The sequence below is a fragment of the Seriola lalandi genome, unplaced genomic scaffold, assembly GCF_002814215.2.
Source record: "Seriola lalandi dorsalis isolate HSWRI2012SDOR001 ecotype SW California unplaced genomic scaffold, Sedor1 jcf7180002054900, whole genome shotgun sequence".
Taxonomy (NCBI): domain Eukaryota; kingdom Metazoa; phylum Chordata; class Actinopteri; order Carangiformes; family Carangidae; genus Seriola; species Seriola lalandi.
In genome coordinates, this window is record NW_019525452.1 from 532,248 (window position 1) to 546,260 (window position 14,013).

A 14,013-nucleotide genomic window follows, 5' to 3' on the forward strand; every position below is an offset into this window, starting at 1 on the left:
GTAGACCTGCGTTCAGAGGAGAAATCATGATGTCGGCTGGAGCAGGTAAGCTAATTTTGTAAAACAGCTGTAAGTCAAACTTTACGTCATGTTTTTACTTGTTGATTGAGTTATAGGCCTACACGATGGTCCAGCATTATACCAGCCTTTTTAACCAAGGCTAAATTCTTTGAACCACTTGTTCCCAGAGGCTCCTCCCACTGTAGCTGGTCCCAGTTACCTTTTGCAAAGTTGGGCTGTGACGCCTCTCATACTGATGACATCACTCAGTCATTCACACACAGTCGGACTGCTCATCTTTAGCATTTATGTCGGAGAGACTGAGCCTGGTTCCTGATCAACCATGGCGAAACATGATGCCAGAAATTGGCATGACTGCACAAAAATGATGGGACTGCTCTGCTTGGTCGCATCGATACTTACAGAACAAGGTAAGAAATTATTATTATTATTATTTTTTAATTGGCATGTTTGTTTGGCTTTTTGACTAAATACATTTTTTAATCATTTAAACCATGGTGTGTGTCTGTGTCTGTGTCTGTGTCTGTGTCTCTGTGTGTACGTGTGTGTGTGTGTGTGTGTGTGTGTGTGTGTGTGTGTGTGTGTGTGTGTGTGTGTGTGTGTGTTTATATGTAAGATTGAAGCAACCATTATTGATTCAGTTGATTCAGACATCAAAGTAGTGTTGGATCTGTGATTACTTAGGACTGTGGATTATATGTGATAGTAGATAATAGTGATGTTCACCTTGGACTGTCAGTCAGGGCACGCAGGACACTCAGATTCAATTAACTCTTCTTTACAACTTGTATGGTAAGACAACAGAACAGTTCTACGACCTGCAGGCTTACAGGACATCAAAATGCTGCACAGTTTCTCAGTTTCTTTCCAAGTCTTCCACATAATGCAACCACAGAAACCCTACCAGAAGGTCAACGCCTTCACTGCTCAGCATCTTGGGCTAGTTGAACATTCATATCCAATGTCTGGCCTCAAGAAAAGATACAACAACCTAAAAGATGCAGGAGGGCCAGCTGCTCCTTTGTTTGGACTGCACCTGGCCCTCCTAGCAATCCTGAGCGCACTCGTGAAACTCGGCTGAAGGCCTATAGAGGCAAGTCTTTAGCAATAATAACAATGATAATAATCTTTATTTATAGAGCACTTTTCGAAACCCAGGTTACAAAGTGCTTTACACCAAGGAGCAGAATAAAATAAAACATGCAAGTCATGTAAGGCAACAGAAACAAGCAAATCAGAAATGCAATTAAAGTGTCTTAGTATTATAGTGAAGATAAACCAAAGGCAGTGTCACCAGCAAGAGGGCGAGCTGTAAAAATCAATAAAACCATAAAAGTAAAGAGTAATCTTGACAAAAAAAAGTCTTTGAGGTGCTTGTATTTTTTTCTTAAGTCTGGGCACTTGATACGAATGTGCAGGTAGCCCAAGGCGCTTTGCAGAGAAGGCGGTGACCATCTGGTCGGAGATTAGTGGTTGCATTATGGGGGAGGCTTGGAAAGAAACGGAGGCACCATGCAGCGTTTGGATGTCCTGTCAGATTGTTCTCAGAGAAAGGTCTTCGGGGTTGCTTGTTACTTCCAGCTGCTGAGCTGCAGCTGAGAGCAGCATAGTGCGGTCAGATCCATCATTTAAGACAAGTAGGCCTATGGACAGCTTTCCATACTTGTTATTTCACCAGGTAGGCAAGAGAAAAAAGTGATTTCAGCTCAGAGGCAGTGTTTAATGGCCACCTAGAAATGAAGTACCACTTATCCAGCAATTAAGTAGCATTGGATAAAAAGCTTTTTAATACATGTATTGAAAACATTTCAGGAGGAGACACTTTTCCTTTTTAAAAAGCTTTGATATTGATGAAAATAATATTGATCCTTAACATCGGCAACATCTTACAAGTTTTCTACTGATATTTTGATAAATGAGTTTCAGTGAAATGATTTTGCTTTTTATTACCAATGACCAGAAACACAAAGTATCCATCAGGTTTATTGACTTGGCAAATATTATTACACAATGAACAAACACAACTGAGTACACACAGCCACACACACATACGCATACAACTGGTGTTGAATCAGCGAAGTGACCTGAGACTGCACCGGAAGTCAGATGGCGTTCCAATAACAGGGAGGAGCCGTCGCTTTGTTGGATGACAGTGCATGTATTTGTTGCTGTTTTCTTCAGGTAGTGGTGTGTATCGTCCTCATCGGCAACCCTGTTATCTTCCGCAGACATCAGATCTGAGCACACCCTTTTTTTTGTCACTCCCTGCTCATTTAAGTGACTCTTTAGAAGAAGTGAGTTTTATTTAGGCTAACTCCCATCAGTGGCCTGAGCTTCTTCAGATAGACTTATTAATCTTTATTGGCTGTCTCTGTGTTCATCTGCTCTCTCTGTCTCTGTCTCTCTGCTTGCATCTCTGCGAGGGTTGGTTGGTAAACTGAGCATCCTCTGACAGGTGCCCTCTCGTCTGAGATTAGAAGAGAAAAGGGAGAGGAGTTGGAGAAGGAGGGGGTGGGTTCACGTCACTTTGATGACTTCAGCCTGGAGAAATCGGTTGCTGGACAGGCGTGTGGCTGCATCTGTGTGGCAGACTGCAGGCGTGGGTGTGTGCGCAAGCGTGGACGCCACATTTGTATGCTGAATGCTCACAGCTCGGCCTCTGATCTTGTGGAAATCTGGGATCAGTGTGGCAGATCCGCCTGCTAATCAGCACTCAGGGCGCGTGCACAGGAACGTCAACCTGTGCTTCGCTCTGAAGGCTGGAATATCACCGCGCTCTGGATTTAATCGCTCCAGAAATCGCTTAATGGGAAACGTTAGGTGCAGTCTAATTTGAGGATGTTGAGATAAAACTTTGTTGTGAGTGTGTGTGAGGTTGTGACAATGATGGTGTTTGTGTGTGTCCAGTGCACATGACTGAAACACTGATAAGAGATATCGGGCGCCACTTTGCCCCTGCGCTCTCAGGTGATAGATCAAAACAAGGCCAGATCACCGGTGGCTCTTTGCACTTTACCCTCTCTGTTCTCTCCTCTCTGTGACCAGTGAGTATTCATGGAGACATACGGCACAGCGTCACTGGGAAATTCATAAGGGGGAATCATCACTCATTCCTGGTTCCCCTTTGAGGACCGCGCGAATTAGCCGGCGTCTGTGATTAGTTGGCTTGTGTTTGATCTGCTTCACTCCTCTCCCTCTCTGTTGAAAAGGCTGCCTGCCTGTGCCGCGATTTGGCTGAGGTGCACCAAACACACTCGGGCAGACACACAAAGACTCAAAAACAGACACACAAAGATGTACACACCGGCAGATTTTTCCCTTCCTTTTGGAGACACTGCAGGTGGCCTCAGAGACACAGTATCATACACCAGCACACACACACACACACACACACACACACACACACACACACACACACACACACACATGAATACACAAAGTTTTTTCAATATCCTCAAAAAGCAGTCTCTACCCATTGGGAACTAAATGTTTGTCCCCACTGTGACACAAGTCCCTGCGGGTTAGTGTGTATTCAGGTTGAATTCCCCACCAAGATATGAAAACAAACACACACGCACACACACACACACACACGCACACACACACACACACACACACACACACACACACACACACAGAGTGACACACAGAGGATTGGGAAGTGAGGGATAGATAGAGGGGGGTATGAACAGACAGAGATGGCCCTGCCATGCTCCAGTGGCCAGCTTCAAGGACGGACGGGCCCTTCAATATCGTAGTCTCCGTGTAATTAGACAGTGCTCCGTCACGCACCAAAGAATTGCTCTTATTTGTGTCGTATTAAATGCAGCATGGATATCCCCTACTGTGCTTTGCCATTGAGAACTAATGCAAAAGGGGAGCAAAGGGGGATTTGTACAAATTTAATTACATTAATAACTTGGCCATCTTTAGCTGTAATCACCAAGGGTTAAGTAAATCCACTTCTCAGCTAGCCACCCACGCAGGAAGTGAGATCCGATCATAAATGTTCACTCGAGACGCATGTGGAGATGCATTCTAATGCCAGGTGTGAACTGACGTGCTTAGAGCTTTCCACTTGTGATCGGATCACCGAAGACACAGGTCTGAATAGGGCCTCAGTCACTGTACACATCCTAACAACTGATTCTGTGCCTGCTCCACCACAGGTCATGTGGATCTATGAGCCAAAGGATGGAGAAAACATCATCATTGCTATGTTTTGCTCCTTCTTTGATTCCAACTTCCCTAATTCTTTGTTTCTCGTAGCAACTGGTTGGCAAGTTGAGGTGGAGCCAGTAGTGGAGTCGTATCCTGGCCAGACAGTGAACCTACGCTGTTCAATCACTGATGCCACTGGGATTCAACTCACAATGGTCAGATACACACAGACATGATGCAGGTGTTTTTTTTTCTTTTTACTTCTTTATACCACCACACTCTCACCAACTCTGAACTGGGTTTGTGACATGAAATTCTAATGAAAATGTCTGTTACATCCTGAAATTGCAGCTCTTCTTGCTGACGTGACAAAATATAAATTGTTGAAATTGCTTGGGACGACAATTTGCTTTCACAATTGAAGTGAACAGACATTGGCCATTAAGTGAATATACAACTTAATACTTGACTAAACAAATGGGTATTCTCCTCTAAAAGTATTTGTCAATTACAGCAAAATGTGAATGTCTCAAACACTCTCCAGTGTCAGTAATTTTTGCAATGATGAGTGAGGCCGGTTGTTTTTCTCAGTCACATCCTAACTCTGTGCCTCCTCCACCGTAGGTCACATGGCTCTACGAGCCGAAGGAAGGGGAAAGGATCAACATCGCTGTGTTTCACCCAAATTTGATCCCAACTACCCCGACTCACCTGTGAAGGGCAGGGTCAGCTTCTCACCCAGTCCCCCAAACCTGGACAGCCCTTCCATCCAGATTAGTGATGTTAGGATGACTGATGAGGGGAAGTACATCTGTGAATATGCAACCTACCCAATTGGCAACGATCAGGGTGTCACCTATTTGGTCATGCTGGGTAGGTCACTAACATAATCTACATACTGTGTTCATACTGTCTATAGTGAGGGTGTGCATACTTACTTTTGCCTTTCTTTCTCTTTTTCTCTCTCTCTCGCCCTCTCTCATATATTTGTGTGTGTGTATTTAAATGCAAAGCACTATACGCTTCTCTCTCTCTCTCTCTCTCTCTCTGGCTCTCTAACTCTCTCCCTCCCCTGAAGGTAGTATGCAGGTTAAAAGCTTGTCCAGCTAGGTTTAATTGCTTTTTTAAGTGGTATTGTCAGATCAATTGTGTTCTTGTTAATGCAATGGAACCATTGGTCTAACCTTGGCCCAGCACCAGTGCCTCTTCTCCATTCTCTTCTCTCTCCAACGCATCATGCCTCCCCGCCTCCCCTCAGGCTCTATATTGATCTGGCTGCTTGTCATGCCTGCTGTCAGCTTCTGTCCTGCCCGCTCTCCTCTGATCCCACACTAGTATCACAGAGAGCAATTAAGGAGGTATGAGGAGTTGTTTATCAACAATGGTGCACATTATCTTTTCCCTCTGCTGTCTTATTTCCATTTTTATCAATCTCTACATCCTTTAATCTTCTCTCTGCCACTCTGTGTCCCTTCCTCTCTCCATCCACCCTCCATCCTTGCATCAATCTGTCCATCCATCCATCAGCTAAGCCTCAGAACTCGGCCTCCATCGTAACAGTGGACGCAGGCACTAAGCCAGTCGTTGTGGCGCGCTGTGAGTCTGTAGATGGCCGTCCCGCTGCCCAGATCTCCTGGGTGACCACAGCCAATGGCAATGGGACAACAGTGTCTAAGCCGGGCGTCGACAACACAGTGACAGTGACCAGCGAGTACCGCAAGGTTCCCACAGCAGCAGATAACGGGAAAGACATCAGCTGTGTGGTGGCACACAGGACTCAGACCAAACCAGAGAGCTTCCCAATGAAGCTAGCAGTTCAATGTAAGACGAGACACACACACACACACACACACACACACACACACACACACACACACACACACACAACCTAATTAATTCATTTGCTGTTCATACTCTAACATGATTTCAAACCTTGGAGTGACTAATTGAACTCCTTGCTATTTTTTTTTCTCCTCCCTTCCACCGTTCATCTGTCCTTCCTTCAGACGCCCCTCAGGTGACAATTGTGGGTTATGACAATAATTGGTACGTGGGTCGTACAAATGTGGTGCTCACCTGCCAAGCAACCGGAAACCCCGTACCGCTCTCAGTCCAGTGGAAGACGTGAGTATCAGCACATCCTGGAATCTCTGTTGTCATGTCTTCTCTTGCTCTGTCTCTTTTTCCATACGTCTCTTGTTTCTCTTTCGTTTCATTTTCTGTTTTTTTCCTTCATTTTTGGGTCCAGAGTCTTCAGAGCTGTAATCAGCGCTTTTATTATTGCCACTACAGCCCTGTGCTCTGATTATGGAGATAGCCGTATAATTTCTCATAATGGACTCTGTGACTTGAGATTTAACCCTCGCATAATGAGAGACGCAATATGAGTCCCTTTCTCCCTTTTTCCTGCATTATCAGCTATTAACATAACTGTGACAAAATTTGAAGAAAGTCTGGAACTTTAAAATGGGAGAGATGAGATTTTGGGCTCGGATCCAGCAGTTTTGATTTTCCTCCTGTCCCCACCGTATTCTCCTCCACTGTGTGATAATGGATTGCCTTTTGAAGAGGAGAAACTGATTGGTTTTGCACTGATTGCACAAGATTAGTGGATTTTGATGACATTGCGCAATACAGCATATTTCCGTACATCTGTCTAAATGCTCTCACTGCGCTCAAAGTCAAACCACAATCCTATTCTTATTTTATTTTCCTTTTTGCTTCTCCCTTTTCGTCTTGCTCACGGTGAATATTCTCATGTCCCTGCAGTATGTCAGGAGAGATGCCAGACACAGTGCAGATCAGAAACAACGAGCTGAAGGTGCTGAAGGTGGACGAGGCTGTCAACACCACTTTTGTCTGCGAGGTCAAGAACCGCATCGGGACCAGCAGGGATCAGGTCACAGTCTTCGTCAGAGGTTAGTTGAGGAGCACAAAAAAAGCACACCACAAAACATGGATACAAAAAGGTAAATAAACAAATGGTACTCAAGATGTAGGTCAGATAACATTTAGAAATAATGAATAAATTTAAAAAAAGTACAATGTGTGGTTTTTGTCACAAAAACAGTTTGTAAAAGATGTGTCCTTTTTCTTTACTTCTCTGTTAGGAACAATAGTATTCAAATCGTTGCTGTCATCATAAATGAATTAAAACCAAGACTAAGGGCGTTTTCACACTTATAGTTTGTTTGTTTTGCTCCAAATCAACTGTTGACTCTGTAAACTAGGCGCATTTTCCCCTTGGGTCACAAATCCAAGCCAATGATAATGCATCACTACAAACCACATGAGAATGTTCACTACGCTTATTGGTCAGATGTGTCTGAAGTGGAAGCAAGAAAGTAAATACAGGAAGAAGGTACCTTGTTCCTTGTTGCTAGTCAAAGACAGACCTGGATCTGCCTCACGTCACATGAACACACACACATATCTGTGTTTGGGAACTATCATGGAATATGAGTGCGAGTCTTCGTACATCTTGTGTGTAACATTCAATTCCCTGGCGCTGTATAGCTATTGCAAAGTTGCTGTTTGGTCAATTATAAGACAGGGCATAGATATGACATTTTTAAATTAATTTCATCCATCTTTGATTCCAACTTACCTATTTCTTTGTTTCTTCAAGAAGCAAAAGGTCAGCAAGTGGAGGTGGAGCCAGTGGTGTTGTCATATCCCGGCCAGACAGTGAACCTACGCTGTTCCTTCAATGATGCCACTGGGATTCATCTCACACAGGTCAGATACAGATGCAGGTGGTTTTTTTCAGTTAGGATTTGATTACTTCTTTATACCACCACATTCATATCAACTCTAAACTGGGTTTGTGATATGAAATTCTAATGAAAATGTGACACGATGTAAATTGCAAAATTTGCTCTCACGATTGAAGTGAACAGACATTGGCTATTAAGTGAATAGAAATTTAATATGTGACTAAAGAAATGGGTAATTTCCTGTCAAATAAAGTATTTGTTAATTATGCATCAACCTGTTTCTGCAGTGTTGTTCTGGATGGTCTGCAGTGTGTGTGGAACAGCCAGATAAGAGCAATTCATTTCAATCAAAATGAACCTAAAATGATAATACAGGTCCATGTGTCCTGTTCATTTGGAAACTTAATCTAACAAATCATAGCTCACAGAAATAATCCTGAGGCTAGTAATAGTTTTTATCATATCATGAGAGAGCGAGAGAGCGAGAGAGTGAGTGTACTGCTCCTGGAAAAACTCACATCAATATTCATACCTGTGCCACTTATTTGATTATAATGCGTGTACGCTGCCCTGTAGAGTTTACAGCAAAAATTTGGATGTCTCAAAACACTCTCCAGTGTCACTTATCATCCTAAACACTGACCCTGTGCCTCCTCCACCACAGGTTATGTGGACCTACGAGTCGAAGGAAGGGGAAAGGATCTACATCGCTATGTTTCACCCAAATTTTGATCCCAACTACCCTGACTCACCTGTGAAGGGCAGGGTCAACTTCATACCCAGTCCCCCAAACCTGGACAGCCCTTCCATCCAGATTAGTGATGTTAGGATGACTGATGAGGGGAAGTACATCTGTGAATATGCTACCTTTCCAGCTGGCATCAAGCAGGGTGTCACCTCTCTGGTCATGCTGGGTAGGTCACTAACATAATCAACATACTGTGTGTATTCTGTCTATAGTGAGCTTGTCCATACTTACTTACGCCTTCTTCTCTCAGTCAGGAGAAATAGGTTATAAATAGTGGATGATAGGAATAGAGAGGGAGTAGTTAAAGAAATGGAAGGAGAGTGAATTTTAGGGGACAATTTAGGGTTTGAGTGTGTTTGCACTGCTTCTCATAATTGTTTGTTTCACAATATGTTTTGCCCAATCTTTGATTCCAACTACCAAGATTCTTTGTTTCTTCTCGTAGCAACTGGTCAGCAAGTTAAGGTGGAGCCACTGGTTGAGTCGTATCCCGGCCAGACAGTCAACCTACGCTGTGCCTTCACTGATGCCACTGGGATTCATCTCACACAGGTCAGATACACACAGACATGATGCAGTTGTTGTTGATTTTTTCAGTTAGTATTTGATTACTTCTTTATACCACCACTCTCATACCAACTCTGAACTGATTTTGTAACGTGAAATTCTAATGGAAATATCTGTTCCGTCCGGAAATAGGGGGATTGAATGTGATAATGAACACGAGTGTTCAACTCTGCTTGGATACACAAAGAGCATCTGAAAAAATCCTCACATACATATTCATACCTGCTCCACTTATTTGATTATAATGCTGTGTATGCTGCCCTGTGGAGCTTACAGCAAAATGTGGATGTCTCAAAATGTTCTCCAGTGTTGTTTATCAATGCCATAATGAATGTTGCCTGTTGTTATTCTCAGTCACTCTAAACATCCTAACCACTGACCCTGTGTCTGCTCCACCACAGGTCGTGTGGATCTATGAGCCAAAGGAAGGAAAAAGGATCAACATCGCAATGTTTCACCCCAAGTTTGAGCCCATCTACCCCGACTCACCTGTGAAGGGCAGGGTCAACTTCTCACCGAGCCCACCAAACCTGGCTAGCCCTTCCATTCAGATTAGTGATGTTAAGATGACTGATGAGGGGAAGTACATCTGTGAATTTGCTACCTACCCAGTTGGCAATGAGCAGGGTGTCACCTCTCTGGTCATGCTGGAAAGGGCATTGAAATAATGAACATACTGTGTCCCTATCATCATTGGGTTGGTTACCCCTGGTATCTGCTCATATGCATATATTCATGACGAAAACAATTATATTTCTTGAGCTGTAATTAACAGTTTTTTGTGTCATGGAAATTATGTTTTTCCTTAAGCAGAAATGAACTAATAAATGATGATACAACAAACAGTTGTCTTTTGTATTTTTACCAGATTATCTTTGGTGAGGTCTGACAATGGAGTACAGTTACAGTTTCGTATTTATAATTAAATCATATCATAGGGAGGCACACATGCTAGCCTTGAGCTCAGCCTCCTTATCTTTGAGTTGATAAAAGTGATGAAATTGAACATTGCCTCATTATCCCACACAAAGTTTTGTATCAAGTCACTGAAAGGTACCAAGGTGACTTGTGTGCCTCAGGTCAGTTTAAAGCTCACACACAAAAAAAGTATTACAGTAAGTCATACAATATCATAAAAACGTAATTGTGTAGTAAGATAAAAGAAGATAAAGACGTAATAGTATACTTAGGCAAAAAATGTCAAAAAACGTCATAATATACTAAGGCATAAAAACATCAGAAAATATAGTATAGTTAAGTCTAAAAACGGTGAAAAACGTCATACTATAGGCATGAAACGTCAAAAAACATCACAGTATAATGAGGCATACAAATACAAAAAACATGATACGACAGTCAGGAAAATATATCATAATATATTATGGCATAAAAATGGCATGAAATGTCATGGTATGGTAAGACATAATATGTAATAAAAACGTAGGATATTAAGTCATGAAAATGCAAACAATTTCATAGTATAGTAAGGCATAAAATGTCTTAAAAACTTCATAGTATAGAAAGGCATAAAATGGCAAAAAAAAGTAATATTATAGTGAGGCAAAAAAACGTCAAAAAACGTCATAGTATAATAACGCATAAAAATGTTATAAAAAGGTCATACTATAGTAAGGCATAAAATGTCATAAAAAGGTGATAGTATAATAAGGCATGAAATGTCAAAAAAAAAGCCATAGTATATTAAGGCATGAAAACATCAAAAAGCGTCATAGTATAGTAAAGCATAAAAACGTCAAAAAACATCATAGTATATGAAGGCATAAAAATGTCAAATAACATCATAGTATAGTAAGGCATAAAATGTCAAAAAACGTCATAGTATAGTAAGGAATAAAATGTTATAAAATGGTCATAGTATAATAAAGCATGAAATGTCAAAAAACGTCACAGTATAGTAAGCATAAAATGTCAAAAAACGTCACAGTATAGTAAGCATAAAATGTCAAAAAACGTCATAGTATGATAGCGAATTAAAATGTTATGAAAAGGTCATAGTATATGAAGATATAAAATGCCATAAAAGGGTCATAGTATAGTTAGGCATAAAATATCATAATAGGGTCATTGTATAGTAAGGCATGAAGTGTCAAAAAACGTCATAGTATAGTAAGGTATAAAATGTCATAAAAACGTCATAGTATAATAAGGCATAAAAATGTCAAAAAACATCATAGTATAGTAAGGCATAAAATGTCATAAAGACTCATGGTATAGTAAGGCTTAAAAATGTCAAAATACGTCATAGTATATTTAGACATAAAATGTCAAAAAAACTCATAGTATAGTAAGGCATAAAATGTCATAAAGAATCATGGTATAGTAAGGCATAAAAACGTAAAAAAACGTCATAGTATAATAAGGCATAAAAATGTCAAAAAACATCATAGTATAATAAGGCATAAAAGCGTCAAAAAAGGGTCATAGCATAGTAAGGCATGAAATGTCAAAAAACGTCATGGTATAATAAGGCATAAAATGTCATAAAAAGGTGATATTATATTAAGGCATACAATGTCAAAAAACGTCATAGTATAGTAAATCATAAAATGTCATAAAAGTGTCATAGTATAGTAATGCCTAAAATGTCTAAAAACGTCATAGTATAATAAGGAATAAAAATGTCAAAAAAGGTCATAGTATAGTAAGGCATAAAACGTCGAAAAACATCATAGTATAATAAGGCAAAAAAAGTCATATTATAGTAAGGTATAAAAACGTCAAAAGATGCCATATTATAGAAAAGCATAAAAACGTAAAAAAACGTCATAGTATAATAAGGCATAAAAATGTCAAAGAACGTCATAGTAAAGTAAGGCATGAAAGCGTCAAAAAAGGGTCATAGTATAGTAAGGCATAAAAAGGTCATAGTATAGTAAGGCATAAAATGTAATAAAAAGGCCATAGTATAGTAAGGCCTAAAATGTCATAAAAAGGTCATAGTATAGTAAGGCATAAAATGCCATAAAAAGGTCATAGTATAGTAAGGCATAAAAACTTCAAAAAACCTCATAGTATAGTAAGGCATAAAAACGTCAAAAAACGTCATAGTACAGTAAGGCCTAATATGTCATAAAAAGGCCATAGTATAGTAAGGCCTAAAATGTCATAAAAAGGTCATAGTATAGTAAGGCATAAAAATGTCAAAAAACCTCATAGTATAGCAAGGCATAAAGTGTCATAAAAACTCATAGTGTAATAAGGCATAAAATCTCATAAAAAGGTCATAGTATAGTAAGGCATAAAATGTCAAAAAAACGTCATAGTATAGTAAGGCATAAAACGTCATAAAAAGGTCATAGTATAATAAGGCATAAAATGTCAAAAAACATCATAGTATAGTAAGGCATAAAACGTAAAAAAACGTCATAATATAATAAGGCATAAAATGTCATAAAAAGGTCATAGTATAGTAAGGCATAAAATGCCAAAAAAAGGCATAATATAGTAAGGCAAAAAAACGTCATAGTATAATTACCCATAAAAATGTTATAAAAAGGTCATAGTATAGTAAGGCATAAAATGTTATAAAATTGTCATAGTATAATAAAGCATGAAATTTAAAAAAAAAAGTCATAGTACAGTGAGGCATAAAATGTCATAACAAGGTCATAGTATAGTAAGGCATAAAAACGTCAAAAAACGTCATAATATAGTAAGGCATATAATGTCAAAAAAAGGGTCATAGTATACTAAGGCATAAAATATCATTTTTTGACATTTTATGCCTTACTATACTATGACCTTTTCATAACATTTTAATGCCTTATTATATTATGACGTTTTTTGATGTTTTTATGCCTTACTATACTATGACGTTTTTTGACATTATATGCCTTACTATACTATGACATGTTTGACGTTTTTATACCTTACTATACTATGATGTTTTTTGACATTTTATATCTTCCTGTACTATGGCATTTTTATGATATTATAGCAAGGCATAAAACGTCAAAAAACGGCATAGTATAGTAAGGCATAAAATGTCAAAAAACGGCTAGTATAGTAAGGCATAAAATGTCAAAAAACGGCATAATATAGTAAGGCATAAAATGTCATAATAGGGTTACGTATAGTAAGGCATGAAATGTCAAAAAACGGCATAGTAAAGTATGGCAAAAAAATGGCATAAAACGTCATAGTATAGTAAGGCATAAAATATCATAAAAATGTCATAGTATAATAAGGCATGAAATGTCAAAAAACATCATAGTATAGTAAGGCATAAAATGTCATAAAAAGGTCATAGTATAGTAAGGCATAAAATTTTTAAAAAGTCATAGTATAGTGAGGCATAAAATGTCATAAATGGGTCATAGTATAGTAAGGCATGAAATGTCAAAAAACGGCATAGTATAGTAAAGCATAAAAATGTCAAAAAAGGTCAGAGTATAGTAAGGCCTAAAATGTCATAAAAACGGCATAGTATAGTAAGGCATAAAATGTCATAATAGGGTTACATATAGTAAGGCATGAAATTTCAAAAAACAGCATAGTATAGTAAGGCATAAAATGTCATAGTATAATTACCCATAAAAATGTTATAAAAAGGTCATAGTATAGTAAGGCATGAAATGTTATAAAATTGTCATAGTATAATAAGGCATAAAAACATAAAAAAACGTCATAGTATAGTAAGGCATAAAAACGTCAAAAAACATCATAGTATGGTAAGGCATAAAATGTCATAAAAAGGTCATAGTATGGTAAGGCATAAAATTTTTAAAAAGTCATAGTATAGTGAGGCATAAAATGTCATAAATGGGTCATAGTATAGTA

At 39.2% G+C, this 14,013-nt stretch overlaps 1 pseudogene across 1 annotated transcript; it reads left to right on the forward strand.

Annotated features, from left to right (window-relative positions):
* Positions 1 to 195: 195 nt before the first annotated feature.
* On the forward strand, positions 196 to 10,056 carry LOC111672470 (poliovirus receptor homolog; annotated as a pseudogene). The gene is made up of 10 exons (XR_015438711.1): positions 196 to 431; positions 4,291 to 4,397; positions 4,807 to 5,055; positions 5,710 to 6,003; positions 6,189 to 6,306; positions 6,952 to 7,100; positions 7,811 to 7,920; positions 8,563 to 8,812; positions 9,092 to 9,198; positions 9,615 to 10,056. The product of XR_015438711.1 is annotated as a poliovirus receptor homolog (transcript).
* Positions 10,057 to 14,013: the final 3,957 nt, after the last annotated feature.